Genomic DNA, 15,453 nt, shown 5'->3' on the forward strand with positions numbered 1-15,453 from the left:
CTCAGGATCAACAGAAGATATTTAAAATCAAGAAAAATAAACTTCTGTTGTAAGTCACAAGATGTTGGGGGCTGTTTGTTACTACTGTGTAATAGTGTCCATCCTGACTGATACAAGATGTGTAGAAATGCTTGATTGAGTAGGGTTGACTCAGTGGAAGAAGAGTACAGGTCTCAAAAGACTATTCTGAAGTATATAGTCATGAACTTAGATCCACAGGATGCTTTACTTGTACTTAAGTTGTTTTATTTAACACTGGCAAAGTCTTCTCATTGCAAGTTCTTATGTGGTTGTGAAGAATTAGTCTTATATCATGCTCCCAAACCTGTTGCAGCCCTGCGATTGCTGTCTCAGGACCCCACAGCTGGCACTAGGCAGCCCGATGCCCTCCCAGCCCCTGACTGCAGCTTCTGGACACAGTGTTGCCTTTTGTTTTTGCTGCTGGTTCCAGATGAATCTTAAGGTTCCTCTTCCCCCACATCCCAGTGGCTCCCTGTTTAACATGTGAGCAAATTCAAAGGGTCAGCTTCATCCCAAGGTCCTATTCAGAATCAGGATTTTCTTTCAATGAGCTCAAAACTATTGTGAAGGAGGCAGATGCTTAGACAATGAGCTGGAGCACAAATTAGAGGTCACTTGAACTGCTGAGGCCGAAGGGCCAAGTGTCAGGAAAGGAAGGAACTGGAGTAGCTGGCTCTGCCTGGTGGGAGCAGGGAAGGCTTCTCAGAGGAGGTGGCATCTGAGCTGGTCTTGAAGAAAAGCAGGAGTTCCTCTTTGGGTTTAGATAGTATTTCCCCACGACTGCCTTTTTTGTTTTGTTCCTCTGAGAAGGGTGATATCACAAGTTGTTCTTATTGAAATACCAATGCTGTAATAAGGATTAGCCTTTCAGAGGCTTTTTACCCAAAATTTGACACTGGGGAGGTGAGGGTTGGCAGTGGTTGACGTGGGGATATCTTTCTGAGTTTAATGTTTGTTCAGAGGGTGGCCCTGGAGAGGGGGCTGCTCAGGAACCCATTAAGTTGCTCACCAGGGTGGGTGCAGACTTCAGGTGGAATCAGGCGCAGATACTACTCACCTTCACGCCTGCTGAGCACTGTGTGGGGCACGCCCTAGGCCAGACATCAGGGGTTGGCAGGGGTTCTCCATAAAAGGCCAGAGAGGGAATCTTTGAAGCTTATCTGGCCAGATGCCATCTGCTGTGACTACCTACCCTGGTGCTTCAGGGTGAGAGCAGATTGAGACAAGAGGCAAACCCCCAGGTCCAGCGGCTCCAGCAAAATCGCACCCCCGCCCCAGCCTGCAGGCTGGCTGGAACCCGACAGCAACTGACTGCCGCTGACTGCCACGCTACGTGATCCCTTTTATTCTCCAAAACAAAACAAAATCATGACAAACAGAAAACCCAAGTGAAGTGGGCAGCAGGACCAGCTCTGCCTAGGGATGGGGAGGCTGAGGCTCCAGGAAGTTGAACGGCTCAGCAGGGCTTTGAACCTGCCTTGAGATTTCCTGAGCAGCGTGGCCGTACAGCTGGCCCAGGTAAAGGCAAGCACTCAGCATGAATGGACCAGGGACTCTTCCCACAGCTTCTTGTTTCTGTAGAAAGAGAAGCCAATAGCATCAAACAGAAACCAGCCCCAAGTCCAACAGGGGTGAGTTTCCGCCAGCCCCCCAAACCTCCTGGTTAAATACCACAGGGTGAAGCCCATCTCTGACACAAATGCTCTTGCCGACTTCACATCCTGCCACCAGTCCTCACTGAAACAAGAGCATTGATGGTTCATTTTCCCTCCCCATCCAGGTCTGATTTCAGTAGAGACAAGCCCTTTCCTGCAGGGCACAGATTTCATTTCCGACACAGGATCAAGCTCCGTTAGTCCCTGTGAGCAGCTAGAACTAGAACCAGAAGAAGTTGGACTCTATGTTCAAGGTCTGCCAACCTGGTGATCATTAGACTCCTCTTTATACCAGATTGGTTTAGTCAAGCTGCCTGGACACAGTGCTGGCAACTTGGGTGAGAGGAGTGATCAGAATGCAGCTGAGCACAGAGGACCACTGACAGCCCAGGTGGGTGGGAGGGAGAGAGCTTCAGCAAGGTCTCATTGGGCTCTACCAGAGTGGCCCAAGGAAGGGGGCACAGTCACAGGGAAGAGAGTGCACAGCAGCCAGTATAGGGGAGAACACCAAGAGTTCAATTGGGGGTGATTATAGTTTGAGGGGCAGAAGAGGCATCCCTCCAGTCGGAAATGTTAGGCAGCTAGACACAGATCTCCAGGTTCAAGGTGGCGGTCAGGACTGCAGATGGAACTCAGAGGTCAACAGTGCAGAGATGGAACTTACCCCCTGGGTCTGTTGCATCTTGACAGATGTTCTCCCCTGTCTCATTTTTGTGTTGACCACTTTCTGTTTAACTCCAGCTGTGCAGGAAGTGGAACTCCAAGACCCTGGTTCCAGGAATCCACAGCAGACAAGCACCGTCCTGCTGTAGCATCCACCACCTGCAGGATCTGGCTGCCACTCAGGAGAAAGACAGCAAGACCCCGCCTCGCTGTGGGACCTTAGGAGAAGGAGAGCCAGAGACCAAGGCCGCACAAAGTCCTGGGGAACAGAAGCACGGTCTGTGTTAATGCAGAGATTCTGAATCTATGATGGGAGGTGGCAGCGTCCCTCTCCCCATGTGCCCACATGTCTGGGGTCACCCTGTCCAACCTGTGGTTACCTTTCTAAAGGTAGCTTTTGGTCCTTGTAGGAAAGGGGACATGAAGGTTTTTATCCTGTGGTTGAAGGTATAAGAATCTGAGGCTGTAAGATTGTCTGTGTCACTTAAGATTGAAGCCCTGCACTGAGGAGTGTAACCACCGACACCCAGATTCTCACTTGCAACCAAACTGTGCTCTTCTAGCTTCCTCCTCCCCTCTTCTTCCTCCTCTGCCATCTTTTCTTTTTCTTTTTTAACTAACTTATTTTGTGGACTCTGACTCTGGATTAGAGGTAGGTGGGGATCATGGCTTGAGTGCAGCTGGGGTTTCCATATCGCTGGGCTATTTCTGTAAACCAGCGGCTACTTGCAATAATCCTCAACTCAAGGACCGAGCCTAGACCATGCTTGGTTTAAAGCATGTTTCCAGGGAATCTTGACAGCAGATGCTTTCCAGGCTGTGCGCTCTGGAGGCTTGAGCTGTGTGTCAGAGCCAGCTGCATTCTGAGTTACAGAGAAAGCTTCTATGAACTTAGCGTATTTTCTGAAGTTTGCAAGGTGATGTCATTGGAGAGAAGCTACTGGGGAGAGCCGTAGTTTTCACCTGGTGCATGCACGGTCAATCTAACAGGAGGAATTGTGAGTTTTTGAGAAGATAGAAGACAAGGTATGGGTTGCATCTCAGAGAGGTGACACTCTGGGACACTCAGGAAGGAATGCAAACCCACCTGCAGCCGGGAGACTAAGCCAAACAGGGAGCAATGTACAGAACCGCAGCAGATTTCTCACAGGCTGTGGCTGCATTCCCTGCCTCACTCCATCTTAGAAACACGATGCTTCCACTAAGGGGAAAGGTTTGGGGGAAAAAAAAATGACAAACTGCTTCAAGCTGTGGAAATGAGCAGCAGCTATGGCCAGACACTCACTGGTCCACTGTCCAGCAGTGTCCTATGTTGGCCTTTGGTGTGCTGCCTTGGGAAAGGTTTTAGAGAGGGAGAGACATTCCCTACTGCATGGCAGCTGGGGTCCTCCATGCTGGGAGCCCAGCCTGGCTTGGTGTGCACAGGGCCATGGGGACACGTGCTTGCAGACCACCAGGTTTGGCATGCATTTTGTTTGCTTCCTCCTCTTATCCTGGCAGAGAGGGCTCAAGAGAGCGAGGCCCTCCCATCCTGGTAGGTTATTGGAGGCAATTCACAAGAACCACCAATCACATGATGCCACGACTGTCTCTTTCATCTGGTGGCTTTAATTTCATTTTTTTTCCAGGCTATTTAGACACAAGGCAAAATAGATGAGATGATGGAAATCCACAAACATTTGGTTTAGGAGATTGTAGCATCAGTGAGCCAAAGAGTGCCCCCGCCCCCCCCCCCCCCCCGGGAACAGCCTCTGTTTACTGCACAGCTGGCTGAGACCAGCATAAAAACCTGCTCCGGCCAAACTCAAATTTCAAAACGTCTAATCATTTTCAATAAAACTTCAACAGCAGATTTTTCATCATGTAGGGCCTTCTTGCTTTGTGTATGCTGAAAACTGTGCCCAGCACAGCTCATCACAGATGCACCATTACTAGCCCTCAAGGACTGCAAGTGGCTTCAGTCCTCTCTGACTCAGAGATTCCCCCTTGCTACTGGGATGTCACCTGGGCAGGTGAATCCACCTGCTCCTTCTGGGTGGAAGGCCCTGTGCCAGAACCTCTGGAGTTCTCACACAGGGAAGGATCCGTGCATGGAAACCTGGGTAAGCATTTCACAAATGAAGCTTGAGTGAGCTACTGTCCCCTCTTGGTTTCACATTTCACCTGATTACCCCCAGATCCCTGAACTCCCTGCAGAGGGGGAGAGAGACAGAGTCAGAGAGTGCAGGTCTTGTTAGGGTCCCTTTGTTGTCCATCTTTCAGAGCACTCACACTCTGTCCCTTGCCACCCTCTTTCTGTTCATTTTGTGCCTACCTGGACCTCGTGCAGCTTCATGCTTAACTTTTTTCTTAAACATGAGCATGGGGTGAAGCAGCCTGTGTTGGAAGGGGGTGCTTGAAGCTTGGGTGGTTCTGTGGCCCAGAGAGCTGGACCTCCTTCTACATTGGTAAAGTGTCAACTCTGCTTCGATTGAGACCACTGGGGTCCTCCTGTAGGGCAGCTCACATGCCACAGTGTGCTCTTGCCACGTACCTTTCTCAAGTGTCTTGCCAACAAGATGTGGCCTAAAAATTGGTGAAATCATGTTATTTTCTCATTAAATGACATACATCCTCCTCCTCTGGGCCAATCCACTTCCTTCCTGGACAGTGCTGCCCCATCCTGTCTTCCATTTCTCTCTACTTATAGCAGTGAGTCGGGGGTGGGGAGGGGGCAAGCGCAAGGTGGTTTCGAATTTTGGAGCCAGCATTGTCATGTACAGGGGTTCAGAGAAACTCTTAAGTCAGTGAAGAGTGTGAAGAGTATTTAAATACAATCCACTCTCCATGTTTTTCAGAAGATCAGTGTCACCTCTGCCTGCTGCTAGTGGTGAATCCCCTTCGCCCAGTGCAAACTGGCAGCTGACCTCCAGTCTTTGGGGCTGGCTTAGAGAATGCGGAGAGGGCTGGGGCAGCTGCAAGAATTATAGAGAGTTTGCCTCATTTTATTTTATTTTTTACTGAGTCCAGAATATCAAGTGTCTCCTTGGCAAAGCCATTCAGAGGTGGGCAAGAGAGAGCAGAAGTTAGACTTGATATAGAAGGGGACATTGTTATTAAGGTTGATTTTGTGGCTTCTCTGTAATTGCTTTTAGCCAGAAAAAAAAAAGACCCATCAGCACTAGAAACCCTGTCATTTTTCTCTTCCTGGTGTGTGGTACAAAATCTGACATGTACAAGATGTTCAGCGGCCACTGCTGAATTAAAAGCTGTTTTTCAGAGTTAAGTGTAGTTTTAGTGTGTTTCAGTGTTTTATGGCCTAAGGCACACTCGATCTTTTTTCTGTTACTGTAATATTTCTTTGTATAAAGTAGTCGATGGGCTTTGAACATGGCTCAGAATATATTGCTCATTAAAGTGAGTTCCAGACAAGACGCCAAACAGATTAGCCCCAATGCTCCAAAGTAGCACTAAGTCTCAAGGGCATAGTGTAATTATTCATTTGCTAAATAACACAGACACACAATGGCTTAATTATAGTGTTTTGCTATGAAATAGGATTGCAGTGATTTCCACGTCAGAGTATCTCATTAATGGGATTTGTTAACTGTTATTGGCAATATTGTGAAATGCCCTCTTCTTTTAAATCATTTTCTAAATTGCTAATGTCATTTGTGGGAGAGGAAAGTTCCCACACACTCTCCGTGGAGGTAAAATGCGTGTGCTTCAGAAAATACTCCGTGTTCATTTCTTCCTGGGTGGCAAGATGCAGCACGGGGACAAATGTTTGCATTTTTTGGTATTTCTCTCTATCTTTACATCATTGACATTCAAGTGATTACCAAGCAGCCAGAACCCAAACCGTGAAGGGTCACACCTTTGCTTCCTAGGTCTGCCCCCAGCTGTCACTGTGGCCAGGTTGAGACAATTAACATTTCTGGGCTCCAGCCCCTTGAGTGTAACCTTCAACCAAGGACCCAGAGGCACCTTCTAAGTGTTCTGGGCTCTTTCCCAGGCAGCAGGAATACAGGAGCAGGCAGAGTCATTGCCTTCCAGAAGAAAGACAAAAATATGCTTGTACAGAGCTGTACCTGACACCTTTCAGGCTAGGTGTGATTGCCTTAGGCTAAAGAAAGTGGGCAATTGAGTGCAGAAATGCTTGGAAGTGGCTGCTATAAGGAGGTTGGCAGGAAAGCTCCTCCAGGCTACAGACATATTAGCAGAAATTGGAATAATAATTTAAGAAATTTGGAAGAACACGCTAAGAGGAGGGAATGACTAAGAACCCTGGAGACCACTGATCTCTTCTCTCCCACCCCACCCTGTAATAGGGATTAAATCCAGGAGCTGCATCCCCAGATCTTTTGAATTTTTATTTTTAGAAAGGGTCTCTCTAGGTTGCTTAGGACCTTGCTAAATTGCTGAGGCTGGCCTTGAACTTGCAAGTCTCCTGCCTCAGCCTCCTGAACCACTGGGATTACAGGCATGCCCCACCATGCCTGGGTAGGATCTCGTTAACCTCTTGAAGTGCCCCCCCAAGCAATGAAACTCCACAACTTCCATACGTGGCATCTCAACAGAGTGTCCATGTTTCTCCCAGGATAGCCAGTGATGTCCCAGGAAATCCACTTTCATGGTTTTATTTTCCTGTCCTTACTGACACTGAGCTTTGCTCCTAAATGCTTTGCCTTTAACTAAGGCTGCATGTATTTTTAATGCCAGTGTCTTGGTCTCCATTTCTAATATTCCTTATCCGGAATTTCCTCACCCTCCTCCCTCATTCAGTGCACCTGGCCAGCTGACCATAGGACAACACGAAAACCCTGCCATGAGACCTTGCAGATCCTTGGGATTTTGTTTTCCTCTTGATAATTAGAGCTCACCAAGGAGTGGGTGAGATTTAGGAAGTATATTGCCCTGTTAATATACTCAGGCCTGAGTAGGAAAGGTGCCTGAATTTGGACGGTGGTGTCCATCATTGCAGACTCTGCTGCTGCCTGAGGAGTCCTTCCTGCTTGCCCATCACTGTTCCATGAAGTTGTGGTGGACCTACTGGGACAATGGTGGTGGCTCATTTCATTGGTTCATCCTGGACCATGCTGGCCTGGTCTGAGGAAAACCAGAAAGAGAATCAGGAAGGAGCCTCATCCTAGCTGTGCGCTCACTTGCCCACTCATGGCAGGCAGCTTTGGGTTGACTGGTGGGTCCTGTCACACATTTCTGCATGTATACTTTCATATCTTCATTCTAAGCACCTTGTCCAGGAGGGAAAGTGGGTGCAAGGTCAACGTCAAGAATGCACGATGCTATCGTCACGTAATTGCACCCACACTATGCACAGAAGGTTGCACTCATGACTGGTCTGGGACTTCTTCATGCAGAAATGCACAGGATGGGTGTTTTTGCACAATTAGTGAGAGCAAAATGTTTCACCTGCAGCAACTTGAGCTCTCCATCTCTTCTCACTTTCCTCCTGATCACATCTGCTTTCCAGTGGGGTGACACTGAGGTGGCTATGATCACTTTGGAGAACTGACCCAGGGTGGTTAATTGAGAGATCCATTTAACTCTGATTTGGCAGGAGGCAGCTACAGAGGCCTGACACCGCTGCGCACACAGTAGAGTTACAGGTGGCCCTGGGGGTGTGGCTTCCCAGGTACACATGTTGCTGACTCTGCAGGTTTGTCCAGTGTTGAGACATGAATATGTGGGGCAGGGGACATGTCAAAACATTACTGTGGTTCATGTCACCCTGCTCTAGAGCTGGGCAGGGAGGACAATATTGTAAGATTGGAAATGAGTGGAGTAGAAGCTCATCCATGGAAAATTCTTGAATATCTTCCAAATCTACAGATCTTCCAAGTCTTGAAGAGACTCAAGAGAACATTGGATAATCCTAGAATTTGCATGATTGGGCAAATAATAGAGACTAGACTAAACTAAAACATTTCCAAAACAAACAAAAACAAACGTTTCCATGAGCCACAACAGAGAGTTAAACAAATATTCTTTCTTTACTTTTTATAGGAAATTGCATTAAAAACTGGCTTGTGTGGAAGAGACCATCAGAGCGAGCACTGAAGAAGGCAGACGATATGGGGAAGCAGAAATATTATGGGGTGTGTCAGGTAATCAATTAATAAGAGTATTTGTGCTATTTTTAAAATTTTGTGGGATTTGCAATGTTTTTCAGCTTTTAAATTTTTATACTTTGTTGTGATTTTTTTCAAATATGAATATTCTTTCCATGCCTAATGTTATATTTCTCGTGTTATAATATTTTTCATAGAGAACATTGTCTTCCAATGTTTACAAACTTTACATGAGTTTCCGTCCCAGTAAGACCTGGGTTTGCCGTGACTGTGACTGATAGCTCTCTGGGCCAGCCATGCTCATCAGAGAACCATTTTATGGGCAGGGAGTGCCAGGGGAGGCTGGTGGCGGTCACCTGGGGCATGTGTTTGGCAGGGTCTGTGAAGCCCAGTGGGGGCTCCCCCTTCCTTGGTCTCAGGGAGGCACTCATGTTCCCTCGCTGTCCAGAAAGAAGAACCACCTCTGCTTCAGCTGTCTCCAGAGGCTGGTGCGGCCACGTGAGAGAAGCAGCAACCACCTGCCTAAGGGCCTCGGGTCACCTCCAACAGGGACAGCTTCCAGGGAGGAGCCTGATCATGATCCGCTTCTTGTTTAGGTCTCTGCTCCGTCCCTGACGGCAGGGAAGGTTTATTCCTCGCAGTCTCCCGAGCCTGGAGCCGTGCATGGATGTAGTGGAGACTCAATGCTTGCTGAATGTGGAAGTCATGTCGTCAAACCCTGTGACACTTCACTGTGACATTGCTGGAGTAGGCCACATGGCCAGCCTGCACAGGAAAAGTCATTCAAAGCAATAATTCAGAGTGACATCTCACAGATAATGCTTACATTCAGCTTTTTAAAAATTCTTATTTTTTTACTGGTGACATACAAAGTCCTGTCCACTGTATCCTTAGTGTTTATCTGCCATCTCTATCTGATCTAGCCTGCCACACTGACGTGTGCAAGTACATACAATACACATACCTGTGCACACACAGATCCACACACTGAAGTGTCCATGCACATACCCACACATACATACTGCCATGATTGGGATCTGGAATGTCCCCCAGAGGCTCATGTGTTGAAGGCGTGGTCCCCAATGCATCCATGTTCTGAGGTGGGGCTTCTGGGAAGTGATTGGCTCCTGAGGGCTCTGACCTCACCAGTGGGTTAACGATCTGATGGCATTATTGAGAGGAAAACATTGTTGGAGGTGGGACCTAGATGAAAGAGCAGGCCCTTGGCAGCATGCCCTTGGGGACAGTGTCTTGTTCCTGGTCCCTTCTTTTCCTTCTCTGTTCCTGGCTTCCATGAGTGGGGAGCTTCTGCCATGATGGTCAGCTCAGACAGAGTCATGGAGCTGCCAGCCTTGAACTGAATCCTCTGAAGCTGTGGCCCAAATAAATCTTTTTTCCTCTTAAGTTGCTTCTGTCTGGTGTTTGGGCCACAATAACAGAGAACTAACACACTTGTCCATATCTATGTCCACATCCAGAGCCATCCCTTTGCCCGTTCCAGCTGAGGTCGATTGTCACCTCCAAACTCACAGTGCAGCGGGTGTTGTGGGCTCATGGTGACCCTCTTCTGTGTCACGTGGACCAGTCAAGATGTTTGTATCCAGATCCATTGGATGTCCAATGAATAGGACTGGGAGGCAAAGGAAGGAGCAGGTGACCATTTCTTTAGCAAGAATTAAGGGTGTGTTAGGGATGTGCTCGTGGAGAGGTGTTGGTCAACACTCCCTTTGTTTGAAAACATGGATTTGCTAAATTCAAAGACAAGCTGGCCAAGAACTTCAGCTTGGAGCTCTCTGTGGCCACTGTCTCTTATCGTGAGCTTGGCTGACAAAGTTGGTCAGATGTGAGACGTGGGGTAGGAACTCCTTAGGTTATTTCATGAGGACGACTGACCATTGTACCTTAAGAGAGTCCAATTTCTGATAAATTAGTTTATTAATAACTTCCATAAAAATGAATGAGTTTAATCGCTTCAACTTAGGAAGTGGTAATTTGAGGGAGTAAGATCTTACACATCTGCACTAATTTATTTCTGCTCTATGAATTAAGAGCAAAAAGTAACTAGCCTGATAATCCCTTGGCAGACTAATAAATGAGAAACAGATTTTTTTAAATGGAAAATTTATATAATTAGAAAGCTATTAACTTTTTCCCCTACTCCAGCATCATGAAATAAGTGAGCCACCGGGGGGACCTAAACTTCAAAATAATTAAATTCCAAAGAAGTTTTTTGGTTTAAGAACTATCTTATTTTTCTAAGTTGCAATATTGAACTGTGTGTATTTGGAGATCTGTGTGTTTGTGTGTGTGTGTGCTCTTGCCCCTCTGTGTTTGGGGAGCTCCAGAATTGTGCAGCCAGGTCCTGCTACTGCTGCATGAGGTGTCTGGTCTGCACAACTGCAATGGGGTAGCCAGTGGCCACCACCTTCAACAGTGGGGAAACTGAGGCACTCAGAGTTGAGGCTGACTATAGGCTCGGGATGTGAACCCATGCTCTTAGGTTCTTTGGTCTTCTGCTCTGATGGATAAAGACATAATAATGGTGAGCACACTGAAAGGGAGAATTGGGTTAAATCTCTGGCAGCACAAGCCAGGCCTGTTGAGGGAGGTGGAAGGGAGTGGCCTATGGCATCCTGGATTGAATCTCAGGTCACCCACTGAGAAAGCTGCCTTGGGCACCAACCAGGATCTGGGCGGCTTCTTCTCAAAGCTCATTTTTGAGAAAGCTTCTTATGTGCCTTACCTTGCTCTGCTCAAAGAATAGCTCTGTGAGAGGGCTGTGGCCCCGGCAGAGGAGGCCAGGTATGTGCTCCAAGCACAGAAGGCTTATGTCTACATTAATGTATAAATCCATTATGGTATTTCTATTAGTTTATGTTTAGATTCTTATTGTCTACAGCAGGAGAGCAGTGAGACTGAACCCACTGACTCCATCAGGCTAGAACAGCAATCCAAATATGTCCCCAACCCTACCAGGTGATGCTGGCCTTATTGTGATGGCATATGTCTCAGGTGATGGTGACAGGAAGCCAATGATGAGGTTTTAACAACAAAAAAACATACAGATAGAAAGATGAAAGATAGGGAGGGAGAGAGAGAGAGGGGGAGGGAGGAAGGGAGAAAGGAAGGAAGGAAGGAAGAAAGGAGGGAGGGAGGGAGAAAGGCAGGCCAACAATTACCCTGGTTGGGGACTAGGTGACTCAGGTGGCTGGGAAATGTTTGTAGGATTTTCTCTCCATCTTTTCACCCAACTGCCCTTTGTGTTGGCTTCAACTGAGTTTCCTCATGTGTTGGAAAATGGGACCTCCACCATTGGGACATCTGGGAGTTATGGTCCACCTGCCCAGCAGTCCAGGAGACAGACATACCAGACTAGTGAATATCCAGCAGATGTCCTTGATTTTGACAGATGGTGTGGGAGTGGTCTGAGTCCTCCTGAGCTGGCTTGCAACAGGGCCTGCAGGACAGTTGCTGACTGTCCTGCATCTCCGCTCTTTGGAGTCAGGAGCTGGTGTCTCCTTGGCTGGACTCTACTGGGTGAGAGGGAGAGGACCAGTGCCTCACATGGAAATAGTCTGCTGTTGCTAGGTGATGGAGGAAGGGATTTATGACCAGCAGACAGGAGGGAGGGTGACCCTTGATCCAAAGGTTGATGCAGAAATGCTAAGGCTAAGTTGCGCCTACAGCCATTGCTGGGTGGGGCAGGATGTGCTTCTAGTGCCCCCGTGGACACAGAGCATGAAGGGTGTGGAAGAAGACCCGTGCTCAAGGAGTGTCTCCTGTGCTGAGCTGGTCCAGCCCAGGCAACTCTGGGGCTCTTAGGTTTTGTTGACAGAGCACAGCAGGAACTTTGGAAACGAGGCCACGAGGATCAGAGTGACTTGTACAAGGTCACACAGGTCGAGGACTGAGCCTGACGGGTACTGCAATCCCTATCTTTTCTCTCTTCTATACTTTCCCTTCAAAATAACGAACTCCCTGGGTCTCAGTTCAGACCATTTTTTAGAAGCCCTTTAACTGTTCCTGATGAATCAAACAGCTGTTTGGAAGTTGAGGAGTGTGTGCGGAAGTTGAAGGCACATCATTCTTTCTTTTGTTGGCTCTTGATGGCTGAGCATCATTCAGCATCCCTGCAGCTGGCAGCATCCATCCCTACTTCCCATAGGATTTGTTGTTCGATGTTGCTCTAAGAAACATTTTCCAACAGTAATTCGTAGCAAAGATGGGATGGACTCTGTAAGTCCCAGCATTAAGTACAATTTACTTCATCTTTCACTCACCATTTCTGGAAACCACACATTCGTTAAACATCCCAATTTGTGTGTTGGAGCTGAGGAGGCCCCATGGTGGAGTGAGACTCCTATGGAATGCATTGTACAAATGGGTCCCAAGTGCAAATTTCTTTGTTTTTTATCTCTTTTCTGGACACCAGGGTTCTTCATGAGCTGTATCTTAAGGGCATCTTGAATTGTTACTAACATTAGGGGAACACGAGAGAGAAGAGAGAAGTTGTAAACAAGGGAGACTAGCTTCCTATCAAAAATGAGCAAGGAGGGTGGGTCTTACTGGCGGTTTAGTTCCACCCTAAATGAACTGATTGTTCATAAGATGGAGAAATTAAATGGTTTGCCTCCTGTGACAACTGTCAAGTATTTGTTTTCCTCTGAGACTTGCTTTTCCCTTTTTGTTTTGTAGGTCTATCTCCCCCTGTGGTTGTGGCTGTGTCTGTAACTGCTGGTCCTCATGGCAAATAGGAAGGAGGAAGACACATTCCTTGGTGACACACCCAGCTTGGGTGCCAATGCAGGGCAAGTCCCCCCTCCGTCCACCCCACTCGCTGTTTTCTCACAGGTCTGGTTGGAAGGAGAAACCCACAGCTGGTGAGCCTTGGTTGGCTGAGCCATGTTGAAGACTTTGATTCTGTTTGTACATAGAAGTGAGGTTTGATTGACATGAAAATGTCTGAGGGTGACAGTCATTGTCACTTCTTCCCTCCCCTTCCTTGGTTCTTTTGAAACTGGGAAACTCTTTCAAATGGAGCCTCTCTCAGAGGCAGATGGACATCTTCTTTCCATATGGAGTGGACGTGGCTGTTATAGCACCTAGAGAAGGAACTGAGTGTGAGGCCCTCTGTATACAGGACTGAATGTGACATCTAGGGGTGGATTTGAGTCATTCACAAGTATAACTGTTGTGAAATCTTTCCCCAGACGAGTCGTGCCTTCGTCAGCCAGTTCGGGTATATTTCGACTTGAAGCGCCCCCATGCCCTCTCTGCCAACAGAGATGATGTGAGAGCTGCAATGGTCTCTGCATCTGCTGTTGCTTAGCCTGAGCCACGAGGAGTTCTGTAGGCAGTGGACATCAAGTGAGTAGCAAGCATCTCCAAGGTCTATCATGGTCTTTTGGGGAAGGCAGCTGAGTGGCTGTGTGCACAACTCTTCCCTTGAGTGGAGGGTGACCCTGTGGGCCTCCTTGTCTTCTGCTGGGCAACTAAACACCTGCTTCCAGGAGTGTGCCAGGAGGAGCCACCCCCTAGACTCCTGGGCTGGTCAGCTCTGGGTCCTCCTGCCCTGATCAGCGTGTTGCTGACACCTCTGGCCATTCTGTACCATGGGAAGCTCGGGGACTCTTCGAGAGACCCTCCCACTCTCAGGTTGCGTATCTAGACAACGGTCAGTTCTCCACCTTCCACTTGCTCTGCTGGTGAGCACTGGCTATGGCAGCCACAGTGCCCACGGCATGTGGTGATGCGCTTATGAGTCTCACAATTCTGAGCCCCAAGATTTCTACTGCCTCGAAGGACCAGCTGGTCTCAGGGGTCTCTTGTAGTCTACCTCACCCATCCTCTTCATATTTATAGATGGTAAAACTGAGATCCAAAGGACAGAAGTTGGTTGTTCAATCTTCCAAGACTCTTCATGGCAGGAAGACCCAAAGTTGAACCCCACCTGCAGCCCAGCACCAGGGATTTAGGGTGGCTGTTTCTTTCCTCATTTATCCCAACAAAGGCTCCTGTGCAGGATGCCAAACACACTTGTGCAGGCTGAGCACTGAGGAAGGCAGGTCCACATGATCCAGGTAAGCACCCCCCACCCCTCCCCTGGGACCTGCAGAGCTGTGTCGTCCTCACTCTGGGGACTGTGAACCACAGCCCAGGTCATGTGATATCCTCTGAACCTGTCCCCAAGCAGCCTAAATTCTTCTCACGCATCTCAATCATTGGAGCAGCTGTGGATGTTTTCAGTTTATGTTTAATAAAGTTTGTTGATTTACAAATGACACACGGAACAATTTGGCATCTGATTAATTTTGCAAATGGATATAGTCACACAAGTAACACCAAAATCAAAGTGATAAAGATTTCTCATGCTTTAGAATATCCCCTTGTCCCTTCACAGACAGTCTCCCCCAACCTGTGTCCTTGGACAAGCACCCCCCTTCTTTCCTTCCCAGTAGCATGGACTTGACCCAAGAGACACACAGGTAAAGTCACTCAGCTTGAAGCCTTTCATCTCTGGCTTTTCCACTTGGCAGGATGCCTTTTCCCCAACATTTTTATTAAGGTATAATTAACTAGAGAAAACTTTTAAAAGCACAATTTGGTAATATACTTGCATAAATACATATATATATATACCTATATATGTAAAATATGTATATACATGTGTATATGTCTGTATCTGTGAAACCATGTCACAGTCAATGTAGTGAACATATCTTCACACCCCCAAATTCCCCACATTCCTTTGTAAATCTGACCCTCACCCATCTGCCCGTTTTTCACTACCCCAGACAGCCCCAAATCTGCTTCCTGTCTATAGATAAGTTTTCAATTTATAGAATTTTATGTCAAGAAAAAATCACAAAGCAGAGACTACTTTCTTGCAGTACAACTTATCCTTCCATGTGGAGAACTGCCATTTAAAAAGCAAAAATTTTCAATTTTAATAAAATCAATGTTACCCAGATTTTGTTAAGTATCTTTTATACTAATCTAAGACAGGATCTAAACTGTATCTAGACTGTATCTAATTTAGGATT

The 15,453-nt window shown here is 47.4% G+C and overlaps 1 long non-coding RNA gene across 1 annotated transcript; it reads left to right on the top strand.

The window, feature by feature from the left end:
• Window positions 1-2,056: 2,056 nt before the first annotated feature.
• Window positions 2,057-13,768, top strand: LOC144369877 (uncharacterized). Its single transcript, XR_013429715.1, has 3 exons — window positions 2,057-2,616; window positions 8,346-8,446; window positions 13,106-13,768. It is a non-coding gene; the product is annotated as an uncharacterized LOC144369877 (long non-coding RNA).
• The last annotated feature ends 1,685 nt before the right edge of the window (window positions 13,769-15,453 follow it).

The sequence above is a fragment of the Ictidomys tridecemlineatus genome, chromosome 2 (genome assembly GCF_052094955.1).
Source record: "Ictidomys tridecemlineatus isolate mIctTri1 chromosome 2, mIctTri1.hap1, whole genome shotgun sequence".
Classification (NCBI taxonomy): Eukaryota; Metazoa; Chordata; class Mammalia; order Rodentia; family Sciuridae; genus Ictidomys; species Ictidomys tridecemlineatus.